Source organism: Mustelus asterias, unplaced genomic scaffold (assembly GCF_964213995.1).
Source record: "Mustelus asterias unplaced genomic scaffold, sMusAst1.hap1.1 HAP1_SCAFFOLD_4453, whole genome shotgun sequence".
Lineage (NCBI taxonomy): Eukaryota > Metazoa > Chordata > Chondrichthyes > Carcharhiniformes > Triakidae > Mustelus > Mustelus asterias.
The window spans coordinates 5665-18091 of NW_027594396.1; the positions used below are offsets into that span (position 1 = coordinate 5665).

Sequence of the window (12427 nt, forward strand, 5' to 3'; positions counted from 1 at the left end):
TTAAATGTTTCTAAAGTGTCTGACTCCACTATCACTGCAGGCAGTCCATTCCACACCCCAACCACTCTCTGCGTAAAGAACCTACCTCTGATATCCGTCCTGTATCTCCCACCACGAACCCTATAGTTATGCCCCCTTGTAATAGCTCCATCCACCCGAGGAAATAGTCTTTGAACGTTCACTCTATCTATCCCCTTCATCATTTTATACACCTCTATTAAGTCTCCCCTCAGCCTCCTCCGCTCCAGAGAGAACAGCCCTAGCTCCCTCAACCTTTCCTCATATGACCTACCCTCCAAACCAGGCAGCCGGGATTCGGAGAGATTTTACACAGAGGGTGGAGAATGTTTGGAATTCTCTATCCCAGAGGGAGCTCAGTCAGTGAGTAGGTATAAAGCAGAGACTGACAGATCCCTGACTGATAACATACAGGATAATGGGAATAGTGTGGAGTTTAAAGGCCATTGAAGTGTCCAATTTAGCCACAATCGTGTAGAATGTGGACTGAGTGATTGAGCAAGAAAAGGGATTCGCTCCCGCGGGGGGAGTGGGAGACACGGGACCCGCTCCCGCGGGGGGAGTGGGGGAGGACACGAGACCCGCTCCCGCGGGGGGAGTGGGGGAGGACACGGGACCCGCTCCCGCGGGGGGAGTGGGGGAGGAGGAGGGACCTGCTCCCGCGGGGGGAGTGGGGGGAGTGGGGGAGGAGGAGGGACCCGCTCCCGCGGGGGGAGTGGGGGAGGAGGAGGGACCCGCTCCCGCGGGGGGAGGGGGGGAGGACACGGGACCCGCTCCCGCGGGGGGAGGGGGGAGGACACGGGACCCGCTCCCGCGGGGGGAGGGGGGGGGAGGACACGGGACCCGCTCCCGCGGGGGGAGGGGGGGAGGACACGGGACCCGCTCCCGCGGGGGGAGGGGGGGAGGACACGGGACCCGCTCCCGCGGGGGGAGAGGGGGGAGGACACGGGACCCGCTCCCGCGGGGGGAGGGGGGGAGGACACGGGACTCGCTCCCGCGGGGGGGAGTGGGGGAGGTGATTAATGTTGATGTGTTTGAGGGGGTGGAGCTGGATAAACACACGAGGGAGAGTGGGATCGGGGCGATGGATGGGGAGGTGGGTTTGGAGCAGGAACAGCAGCATGGAGTAGAGGGGCTGACTGGCCAGTTGCTGCACGGTTTCACTGATCCACATTAAGACAAACTGATACAATTACACGCAGATGTTTATTCATTTGAAGCTCTGTCTGATATTAATTTACAGATTGACAAACGCTGGCTGGGTTGGGGGTGCCGCTGTGGATCAGACCCCCCGCACCAGCTCAGAACATCGTCCGGTGCTGATCCTGGCTGTAAAACTCCTCCAGGTTCAACTCCTTCCCCAGCAACTCCTCCTCAACTCCATCCAGAGCCCAGTGATGATCCACAACTTCCAGAGCTTCCCACTCTGCCTGGGGAGAGACAGAGAGAACAGAGTTAGTGCTCACCCGGGCGGGGAGAGAGAGAGAGAGAGAGGGGGGGGGGGCAGACACAGAGAGAGAGAGGGGGGGGGCAGACACAGAGAGAGAGAGGGGGGGGGCAGACACAGAGAGAGAAAGAGGGGGGGCAGACACAGAGAGAGAGAGAGGGGGGGCAGACACAGAGAGAGAGAGGGGGGGGGGCAGACACAGAGAGAGAGAGGGGGGGCAGACACAGAGAGAGAGAGAGGGGGGCAGACACAGAGAGAGAGAGAGGGGGGGCAGACACAGAGAGAGAGAGGGGGGGCAGACACAGAGAGAGAGAGAGAGGGGGCAGACACAGAGAGAGAGGGGGGGCAGACACAGAGAGAGAGGGGGGCAGACACAGAGAGAGAGGGGGGGCAGACACAGAGAGAGAGGGGGGGCAGACACAGAGAGAGAGGGGGGCAGACACAGAGAGAGAGGGGGGCAGACACAGAGAGAGAGGGGGGGCAGACACAGAGAGAGAGGGGGGGCAGACACAGAGAGAGAGGGGGGGCAGACACAGCGAGAGAGGCATTCAGAGAAATCCACTCCCTGACATATCGAACCGACCCAGAGGGATCCACTCAGGAGAATGCACTCTGGGAGGGAGATCTAATCCGGTGGGATCTACTACGTGTCAGTGAGACTGAACACTATTACTGTACAGAGCAGTCACGGCCACTCCCGACTCCGTGCTATCCCTTGCCCCTCTGCTCCGTCTCCCGGATACGAACCTTGAAGGCCTTGTTGGTATCTGGGGGCATCGAGATGGCAGCGCCCGTCAGCTGGTCCTGGAGGATCCGGGACTGGTCAGCAGCTACGGAGGAGAGAGAGTGGAACTTGAGAGAGAGACGGTCTCCCGGGGGCGGGGGGACAGAAACAGGGGTCCCGGGGGAAGGTGTGGGGAGGAGAGAGAGAGAGAGATGGAGGTCCAGGGGGGATGGGGGGGGGGGGGGGAGAAAGAGAGAGAGAAAGAGGGGCGGGTGGGGGCAAGAGAGAGACAGGGGTCCCGGGGGGGTGGGGAAGGAGACAGGGGTCCCGGGGGGGGGGGGGGACAGGGGTCCCGGGGGGGGGGGAGAGGAAACAGGGGGAGCGGGGGGGGGAGGGAGACAGGGGTCCCGGGGGGGGGGGGGGGGGGGGGGGGGATGGAAACAGGGGGGGCGGGGGAGGGGGGGCGGGGGGGGGGGGGCGGGGGAGGAGACAGGGCTCCCGGGGGGCGGGGGGGGGGGGGGGGGGGAGGAGAGAGAGACGGGGGGTGGGTCCCGGCTCGCTGTCCTTACCGTTATCCTGCCCCAGGATTAAGGAATACAGACTGCGCAATCCAAACACATTGAGGAAATACCAGGATGCTGAACTGACCCTGTGGACAGAGAGAGAGGTGGCGATTAGTCACAGAAGATGCCGGCAGTCTGGGATCCCCACACCCCTGAATGGAGCACTCACTCCCGTCCGGACAGCTGCAGCTGCCGATGGCCAGACCCTCCCAGGCAGCATCAACCCACCCTCCACTCCCCCAGCCTCTCTCACCTCCCGTAGCCCCTCTCGAGAGACAGGGCGGGCTGAATGGGCTTCTTCCTGTTCTTGTGTAGCAGGCTGGAGAGAGAGAGGGGCTGAATGGCCTCCTCCTGTTCTTGTGTAACAGGCCTGAGAGAGAGGGGCTGAATGGCCTCCCCCTGTTCCTGTGTAACAGGCTGGAGAGAGAGGGGCTGAATGGCCTCCCCCTGTTCCTGTGTAACAGGCTCGAAAGGGGCCGAATGGCCTCCCCCTGTTCTTGTGTAACAGGCCTGAGAGAGAAGGGCTGAATGGCCTCCTCCTGTTCTTGTGTAACAGGCCTGAGAGAGAGAGAGGGGCTGAATGGCCTCCCCCTGTTCCTGTGTAACAGGCTCGAAAGGGGCCGAATGGCCTCCCCCTGTTCTTGTGTAACAGGCCTGAGAGAGAAGGGCTGAATGGCCTCCCCCTGTTCCTGTGTGACAGGCTTTAGAGAGGGGCAGAATGGCCAACTCTGTTGTGATTGGGTGGGGACTCACCAGGACGCGTCGAGAGAAACCAGCTCGATTCCACGCTGTAACATGGGCTTAAAGCGGAGAGTCAGCGGGAAGGGAACCTTCGCTGTGGAGGGAGAGAGAGAGAGAAGTCAGCTTAAACCTGTCGGAGCCGGAGTGAGATCATCAAAAAATAAATACATACAGTGACACAGTGGGTTAGCACTGCTGCCTCACAGCGCCAGGGACCCGGGTTCGATTCCCGGGGGCACGGTGACACAGTGGGTTAGCACTGCTGCCTCACAGCGCCAGGGAGCCGGGTTCGATTCCCGGGGGCACGGTGACACAGTGCGTTAGCGCTGCTGCCTCACAGCGCCAGGGACCCGGGTTCGATTCCCGGGGGCACGGTGACACAGCGGGTTAGCGCTGCTGCCTCACAGCGCCAGGGAGCCGGGTTCGATTCCCGGGGGCACGGTGACACAGTGGGTTAGCGCTGCTGCCTCACAGCGCCAGGGAGCCGGGTTCGATTCCCGGGGGCACGGTGACACAGTGGGTTAGCGCTGCTGCCTCACAGCGCCAGGGAGCCGGGTTCGATTCCCGGGGGCACAGTGACAGTGGGTTAGCACTGCTGCCTCACCGCGCCAGGGACCCGGGTTCACTGCTCCCTCACAGCGCCAGGGAGCCGGGTTCGATTCCCGGGGGCACGGTGACACAGTGGGTTAGCGCTGCTGCCTCACAGCGCCAGGGAGCCGGGTTCGATTCCCGGGGGCACGGTGACACAGTGGGTTAGCGCTGCTCCCTCACAGCGCCAGGGAGCCGGGTTCGATTCCCGGGGGCACGGTGACACAGTGGGTTAGCACTGCTCCCTCACAGCGCCAGGGAGCCGGGTTCGATTCCCGGGGGCACGGTGACACAGTGGGTTAGCACTGCTCCCTCACAGCGCCAGGGAGCCGGGTTCGATTCCCGGGGGCACGGTGACACAGTGGTTAGCGCTGCTGCCTCACAGCGCCAGGGAGCCGGGTTCGATTCCCGGGGGCACGGTGACACAGTGGGTTAGCACTGCTGCCTCACAGCGCCAGGGAGCCGGGTTCACTGCTCCCTCACAGCGCCAGGGACCCGGGTTCGATTCCCGGGGGCACGGTGACACAGTGGGTTGACGCTGCTCCCTCACAGTGCCAGGGACCCGGGTTCGATTCCCGGGGGCACGGTGACACAGTGGGTTAGCACTGCTCCCTCACAGCGCCAGGGACCCGGGTTCGATTCCCGGGGGCACGGTGACACAGCGGGTTAGCACTGCTGCCTCACAGCGCCAGGGACCCGGGTTCGATTCCCGGGGGCACGGTGACACAGCGGGTTAGCGCTGCTCCCTCACAGCGCCAGGGACCCGGGTTCGATTCCCGGGGGCACGGTGACACAGCGGGTTAGCACTGCTGCCTCACAGCGCCAGGGACCCGGGTTCACTGCTCCCTCACAGCGCCAGGGAGCCGGGTTCGATTCCCGGGGGCACGGTGACACAGTGGGTTAGCGCTGCTCCCTCACAGCGCCAGGGAGCCGGGTTCGATTCCCGGGGGCACGGTGACACAGTGGGTTAACACTGCTGCCTCACAGCACCAGGGACCCGGGTTCACTGCTCCCTCACAGCGCCAGGGAGCCGGGTTCCATTCCCGGGGGCACGGTCACACAGTGGGTTAGCACTGCTGCCTCACAGCGCCAGGGAGCCGGGTTCGATTCCCGGCTTGGGTCACTGTCTGGAATCTGCACGTTCTCCCCGTGTCTGCGTGGGTTTCCTCCGGGTGCTCCGGTTTCCTCCCACAGTTCAAAGATGTGCGGGTTAGGTGGATTAAATTGCCCCTGAGTGTCAGGGTAAACGTGGGTTCGGGGGATAGGGCCGAGCGGGGTTGTTGTCGGTGCAGGCTCGATGGGCTGAATGGCCTCCTCTGTGCTGTATAATTCTGTACTCCCTCTGCTTTGGCCAATTCCTGGACCATGAGCCTGCAGCATAACGCACCCTGCTACCCTGTCCCCACCGCTCTCCCACAGAGAGAGAGAGCGCGCGTCTCCAAACTCAGCCTGACTCGGGACAGACTTACTGGTGACGAATCCAGAGAACGCCCAGTTAATCCAGCCGCCTATCAGAATCATCGGAAGCACATTGGTCAAATTCCCCTTCATCATATCCGTCAGCATGCTGGGATCTGCAAGGAGAACTGTGCATCAGACAGGAGGGCAACGAGACAGGGCAGAACCCCCCACCCCAATAATCCCCAACATCCTGAACCCCCACCCCAATAATCCCCAACATCCTGAACCCCCACCCCAATAATCCCCAACATCCTGAACCCCCACCCCAATAATCCCCAACATCCTGAACCCCCACCCCAATAATCCCCAACATCCTGAACCCCCACCCCAATAATCCCCAACATCCTGAACCCCCACCCCAATAATCCCCAACATCCTGAACCCCCACCCCAATAATCCCCAACATCCTGAACCCCCACCCCAATAATCCCCAACATCCTGAACCCCCACCCCAATAATCCCCAACATCCTGAACCCCCACCCCAATAATCCCCAACATCCTGAACCCCCACCCCAATAATCCCCAACATCCTGAACCCCCACCCCAATAATCCCCAACATCCTGAACCCCCACCCCAATAATCCCCAACATCCTGAACCCCCACCCCAATAATCCCCAACATCCTGAACCCCCACCCCAATAATCCCCAACATCCTGAACCCCCACCCCAATAATCCCCAACATTCTGAACCCCCACCCCAATAATCCCCAACATCCTGAACCCCCACCCCAATAATCCCCAACATCCTGAACCCCCACCCCAATAATCCCCAACATCCTGAACCCCCACCCCAATAATCCCCAACATCCTGAACCCCCACCCCAATAATCCCCAACATCCTGAACCCCCACCCCAATAATCCCCAACATCCTGAACCCCCACCCCAATAATCCCCAACATCCTGAACCCCCACCCCAATAATCCCCAACATCCTGAACCCCCACCCCAATAATCCCCAACATCCTGAACCCCCACCCCAATAATCCCCAACATCCTGAACCCCCACCCCAATAATCCCCAACATCCTGAACCCCCACCCCAATAATCCCCAACATCCTGAACCCCCACCCCAATAATCCCCAACATCCTGAACCCCCACCCCAATAATCCCCAACATCCTGAACCCCCACCCCAATAATCCCCAACATCCTGAACCCCAGAACACCCACCCCAATAATCCCCAACATCCTGAACCCCCACCCCAATAATCCCCAACATCCTGAACCCCCACCCCAATAATCCCCAACATCCTGTACCCCAGAACACCCACCCCAATAATCCCCAACATCCTGTACCCCAAAACACCCACCCCAATAATCCCCAACATCCTGTACCCCAGAACACCCACCCCAATAATCCCCAACATCCTGAACCCCCACCCCAATAATCCCCAACATCCTGAACCCCCACCCCAATAATCCCCAACATCCTGAACCCCAGAACCCGTCCCCACCAGTACTGTACCCCAGTGTTATACAGTGACAGACTCGTCCCCACCAGTGCTGTTACCCCAGTGTTATACAGTAACAGACCCATCTCCACCAGTACTGTACCCCAGTGTTATACAGTGACAGACCCGTCCCCACCAGTACTGTACCCCAGTGTTATACAGTGACAGACCCGTCCCCACCAGTACTGTACCCCAGTGTTATACAGTGACAGACCCGTCCCCACCAGTACTGTACCCCAGTGTTATACAGTGACAGACCTGTCCCCACCAGTACTGTACCCCAGTGTTGTACAGTGACAGACCCGTCCCCACCAGTACTGTACCCCAGTGTTATACAGTGACAGACCCGTCCCCACCAGTACTGTACCCCAGTGTTATACAGTGACAGACCCGTCCCCACCAGTACTGTACCCCAGTGTTATACAGTGACAGACCCATCCCCACCAGTACTGTACCCCAGTGTTATACAGTGACAGACCCGTCCCCACCAGTACTGTACCCCAGTGTTACACAGTGACAGACCCGTCCCCACCAGTACTGTACCCCAGTGTTATACAGCGACAGACCCATCCCCACCAGTACTGTGCCCCAGTGTTATACAGTGACAGACCCGTCCCCACCAGTGTCTCAGTGTTACCCAGTGTCTGTGCTGTTCGACCAAGGGAGGCATTACCTGTCATGGGGTTTTTTGGGGTGACCTTTCTTTTGGTTTTCTTGAAGAATCCTGATTCTGCATCGTTGAAGAAGTGTTTGCGCATGATGAATGACTGTGTGGGACGGTAGGGGGGATAGAGGACAGTGAGGGTTTGGGTAATAATTCCAAAATCGCGTCTAAACAGCCAGCCACATTCTCACCCACTCCCCGTGGGAGCGAGTCAACATTCACCCCCACTCCCCCCCGTGGGAGCGAGTCCCACATTCTCCCCCACTCCCCGTGGGAGTGAGTCCCACATTCTCCCCGTGGGAGCGAGTCCCACATTCTCCCCCACTCCTCCCCGTGGGAGCGAGTCCCACATTCTCCCCCACTCCCCGTGGGAGCGAGTCCCACATTCTCCCCCACTCCCCCATGGGAGCGAGTCCCACATTCTCCCCACTCCCCGTGGGAGCGAGTCCCACATTCTCCCCACTCCCCGTGGGAGCGAGTCCCACATTCTCCCCCGCTCCCCCATGGGAGCGAGTCCCACATTCTCCCCACTCCCCGTGGGAGCAAGTCCCACATTCTCCCCTGCTCCCCGTGGGAGCAAGTCCCACATTCTCCCGCATTCTCCCCGTGGGAGCGAGTCCCACATTCTCCCCGTGGGAGCGAGTCCCACATTCTCCCCCACTCCCCGTGGGAGCGAGTCCCACATTCTCCCCCACTCCCCGTGGGAGTGAGTCCCACATTCTCCCCATGGGAGCGAGTCCCACATTCTCCCCCACTCCCCGTGGGAGTGAGTCCCACATTCCCCCCCACTCTCCCCGTGGGAGCGAGTCCCACATTCTCCCCCACTCCCCATGGGAGTGAGTCCCACATTCTCCCCCCCCCCCCTGCAACTCCCCCGTGGGAGTGAGTCCCACATTCCCCCCCACTCTCCCCGTGGGAGCGAGTCCCACATTCCCCCCCACTCTCCCTGTGGGAGCGAGTCCCACATTCTCCCCCACTCCCCATGGGAGTGAGTCCCACATTCTCCCCCCCCCCCTGCAACTCCCCCGTGGGAGTGAGTCCCACATTCCCCCCCACTCTCCCCGTGGGAGCGAGTCCCACATTCTCCCCCACTCCCCATGGGAGTGAGTCCCACATTCTCCCCCCCCCCCTGCAACTCCCCCGTGGGAGCGAGTCCCACATTCTCCTCCACTCCCCCCGTGGGAGTGAGTCCCACATTCCCCCCCACTCTCCCCGTGGGAGCGAGTCCCACATTCTCCCCCACTCCCCATGGGAGCGAGTCCCACATTCTCCCCCACTCTCCCCGTGGGAGCAAGTCCCACATTCTCCCCCACTCCCCGTGGGAGCGAGTCCCACATTCTCCCCCACTCCCCGTGGGAGCGAGTCCCACATTCTCCCCACTCTCCCCGTGGGAGCGAGTCCCACATTCTCCCCCACTCTCCATGGGAGCGAGTCCCACATTCTCCCCACTCCCCGTGGGAGCGAGTCCCACATTCTCCCCCACTCCCCGTGGGAGCGAGTCCCACATTCTCCCCACTCCCCGTGGGAGCGAGTCCCACATTCTCCCCCACTCCCTGTGGGAGTGAGTCCCACATTCTCCCCCACTCCCCGTGGGAGCGAGTCCCACATTCTCCCCCACTCCCCGTGGGAGCGAGTCCCACATTCTCCCCCACTCCCCGTGGGAGCGAGTCCCACATTCTCCCTCACTCCCCCCGTGGGAGCGAGTCCCACATTCTCCCCCACTCCCCGTGGGAGCGAGTCCCACATTCTCCCCCACTCCCCGTGGGAGCGAGTCCCACATTCTCCCCCACTCCCCGTGGGAGCGAGTCCCACATTCTCCCCCACTCCCCGTGGGAGCGAGTCCCACATTCTCCCCCACTCCCCCCGTGGGAGCGAGTCCCACATTCTCCCCCACTCCCCGTGGGAGCGAGTCCCACATTCTCCCCCACTCCCCGTGGGAGCGAGTCCCACATTCTCCCCCACTCCCTGACACATGCACACTCAAGAGAAAACATCTTCTCGATGTCCACCCTCTCGAAACCCCTTCCTATTCCGAAAAGCCTCCATGAAGTCTCTCTACCCCCAAGGTGTGTCCCCCGGTCTAAAGTGACGAACTCTCAGCCTGGTCAATGGTAACCCCCCCCACCACCCCGCCTCACCTGCCGAGGGAGATACTTCCCATGTTCCCGTAAATTCCGGCTTCGCAGCAAAATCTGGCTGGAATTTGAGAGAGACAAGATCACACATTAAATGTGGAGGCTGGGGTACGGGTGAGGAGAGAGAGAGAGAGAGAGAGAGAGAAACACAACTCATTATACCGGTAGCACAGCGGTTAGCGCTGCTGCCTCACAGCGCCAAGGACCCGGGGTCGATTCCCGGCTCGGGTCACTGTCTGTGTGGAGTCTGCACATTCTCCCCGTGTCTGCGTGGGTTTCCTCCGGGTGCTCCGGTTTCCTCCCACAGTCTGAAAGACGTGCTGGTTAGGGTGCATTGGGCCGTGCTAAATTCTCCCTCAGTGTACCCGAACAGGCACCGGAGTGTGGCCACCAGGGGATTTTCACAGTAACTTCATTGCAGTGTTAATGTAAGCCGACTTGTGACACTAATAAATAAACTTAAACTTATCCAATCACTGTGACAGTAACACGGTCTGGAACCTGCTGGTGTAAACCGGGTTAGCTCAGATTGACTGGGTTAGGTTATCTTCACCAGATCATGGTTATAATAACCAGGTTTGAGTAACCAGGTTGGGATAAACTTCTCATTGATGACATTGACCTGTGAGTGTTGCTGAGGGTGAACAGGTTAAGTTAGAGTAACGGTTTTAGATCATTCAGATTATATTAACCAGGATCGATTAACCAGGTAGTGATAAATTTTGTTATTAACCACACTGACCCATCCCATAGGCCGCTAACATTGAACAGGTTAAAGTATCTATATTAATGAGGCTGGATTATGTTAACCAGATTTAAGTTATATTAACCAGGCTAGAATAACTTGTCATTAACCATATTGACCCATCTAGGCTAACATTGAGCAGGTTAAATTATATTAATCAGGCTGGATTACATTAACCAGATTTTGGTTATATTAACCAGGTTGTGTTAAATTTGTCATTATTGTCAATAATTGGTCAGAACGTTACTGTTAACCGGGTTAGGTCACATTGACTTGGGTTGCCTATGTTGACCAGATTAAGTTAACATCGAGCAAATCAGGTTATCAAGTTTGGTTACATTGACCGGGTTAGGTTATGTTGACTGCGTTTGCGTTAACCGGGTTTGGTCACATTGACTTGGGTTGTTTATGTTGACCAGGTTAGGTTAAATTGACTAGGTTTGCCTACTGGGTTTGGTTGGGTTAACATCGAGCAAGTCAGGTTATAGTTTGGTTTTTTCAACCAAGTTAGTGTTAAGTTGATCAGGTTAGGTGTTACATTGACTGGGTTAAGTTAAGTTGACAGGGTTAAGTTATGTTGACTGGGTTAGCGTTAACCGAGTTAGTGTTGTTGACTGGGTTGTGTTAAGTTAATTGGGTTCGGTTACGCTGACTGGGTTAGTGTTAATCAGGTTAGGTTACGCCGACTAGGTTAAGTTAACTGGGTTAGGTTACGCTGACTGGGTTAGTGTTATTTGGGTTAGGTTACGCTGACCGGGTTAGTGTTAATCGGGTTAGGTTACGCTGACTGGGTTAGTGTTAACCGGGTTAGGTTACAGTGACGGGGTCAGTGTTAACCAGGTTAGGTTACGCTGACGGGGTTAGTGTTATTTGGGTTAGGTTACGCTGACGGGGTTAGTGTTAACCGGGTTAGGTTACGCTGACGGGGTCAGTGTTAACCGGGTTAGGCTAGTGAAGCGGGTTAGGTTACGCTGACCGGGTTAGTGTTAATCGGGTTAGGTTAGTGAAGCGGGTTAGGTTATGCTGACGGGGTCAGTGTTAACCGGGTTAGGTTTCGCTGACGGGGTGATGTGGTTAGGTTAGTGAGGTGGGTTAAGCTAGTTAGTGTTAACCTGTCAGACAGCTGCTCCAGTTGCAGTCTCCTCTCCCCCTGGAACAAGCGGCTGAGGTTGTGCCGGATCAGCCCCACCGAGAAGCTGATCAGCACAATGGGCAAAAACCACCCACAGGCGGATACTGGAGTCCAGCAGCAGCTCAGCGCCGGCCCGGGCCATCGCGGGCGGCGGGTCTGGGGGCTCCGGGTCTGGGAGCGGCGGGTCTGGGGGCTCCGGGTCTGGGAGCGGCGGGTCTGGGGGCTCCGGGCGGCGGGTCTGGGGGGCTCCGGGCGGCGGGTCTGGGGGGCTCCGGGCCTGGGAGCGGCGGGTCTGGGGGCTCCGGGCGGCGGGTCTGGGAGCGGCGGGTCTGGGGGGCTCCGGGCCTGGGAGCGGCGGGTCTGGGGGGGCTCCGGGTCTGGGAGCGGCGGGCCTGGGGGGCTCCGGGCGGCGGGTGAATTTGGATGAACTCCCGTCACCTGCGACCCGGAAGCGGAGGAAATATTTATAAAACTGTCGGTGTGAGTGGGGGCGGGGCGGGGATTGGGGGCGGGGCGGGGATTGGGGGCGGGGCGGGGATTGGGGGCGGGGCGGGGCGGGGATTGGGGGCGGGGCGGGGATTGGGGGCGGGGCGGGGATTGGGGGCGGGGCGGGGATTGGGGGCGGGGGATTGGGGGCGGGGCGGGGATTGGGGGCGGGGCGGGGATTGGGGGCGGGGATTGGGGGCGGGGCGGGGATTGGGGGCGGGGCGGGGATTGGGGGGTTTTTTTGGGGTTTTTTTGGGTTTTCGGGAATTTG

At 59.7% G+C, this 12427-nt stretch overlaps 1 pseudogene across 1 annotated transcript; it reads right to left on the bottom strand.

The window, feature by feature from the left end:
- Positions 1–1205: 1205 nt before the first annotated feature.
- Positions 1206–12121, bottom strand: LOC144491107 (ER membrane protein complex subunit 3-like; annotated as a pseudogene). Its single transcript, XR_013497397.1, has 8 exons — positions 11651–12121; positions 9797–9854; positions 7668–7761; positions 5551–5655; positions 3506–3587; positions 2759–2838; positions 2213–2295; positions 1206–1448 (listed from the first exon to the last, which is right to left on the bottom strand). The product of XR_013497397.1 is annotated as an ER membrane protein complex subunit 3-like (transcript).
- Between the last annotated feature and the right edge of the window lie 306 nt (positions 12122–12427).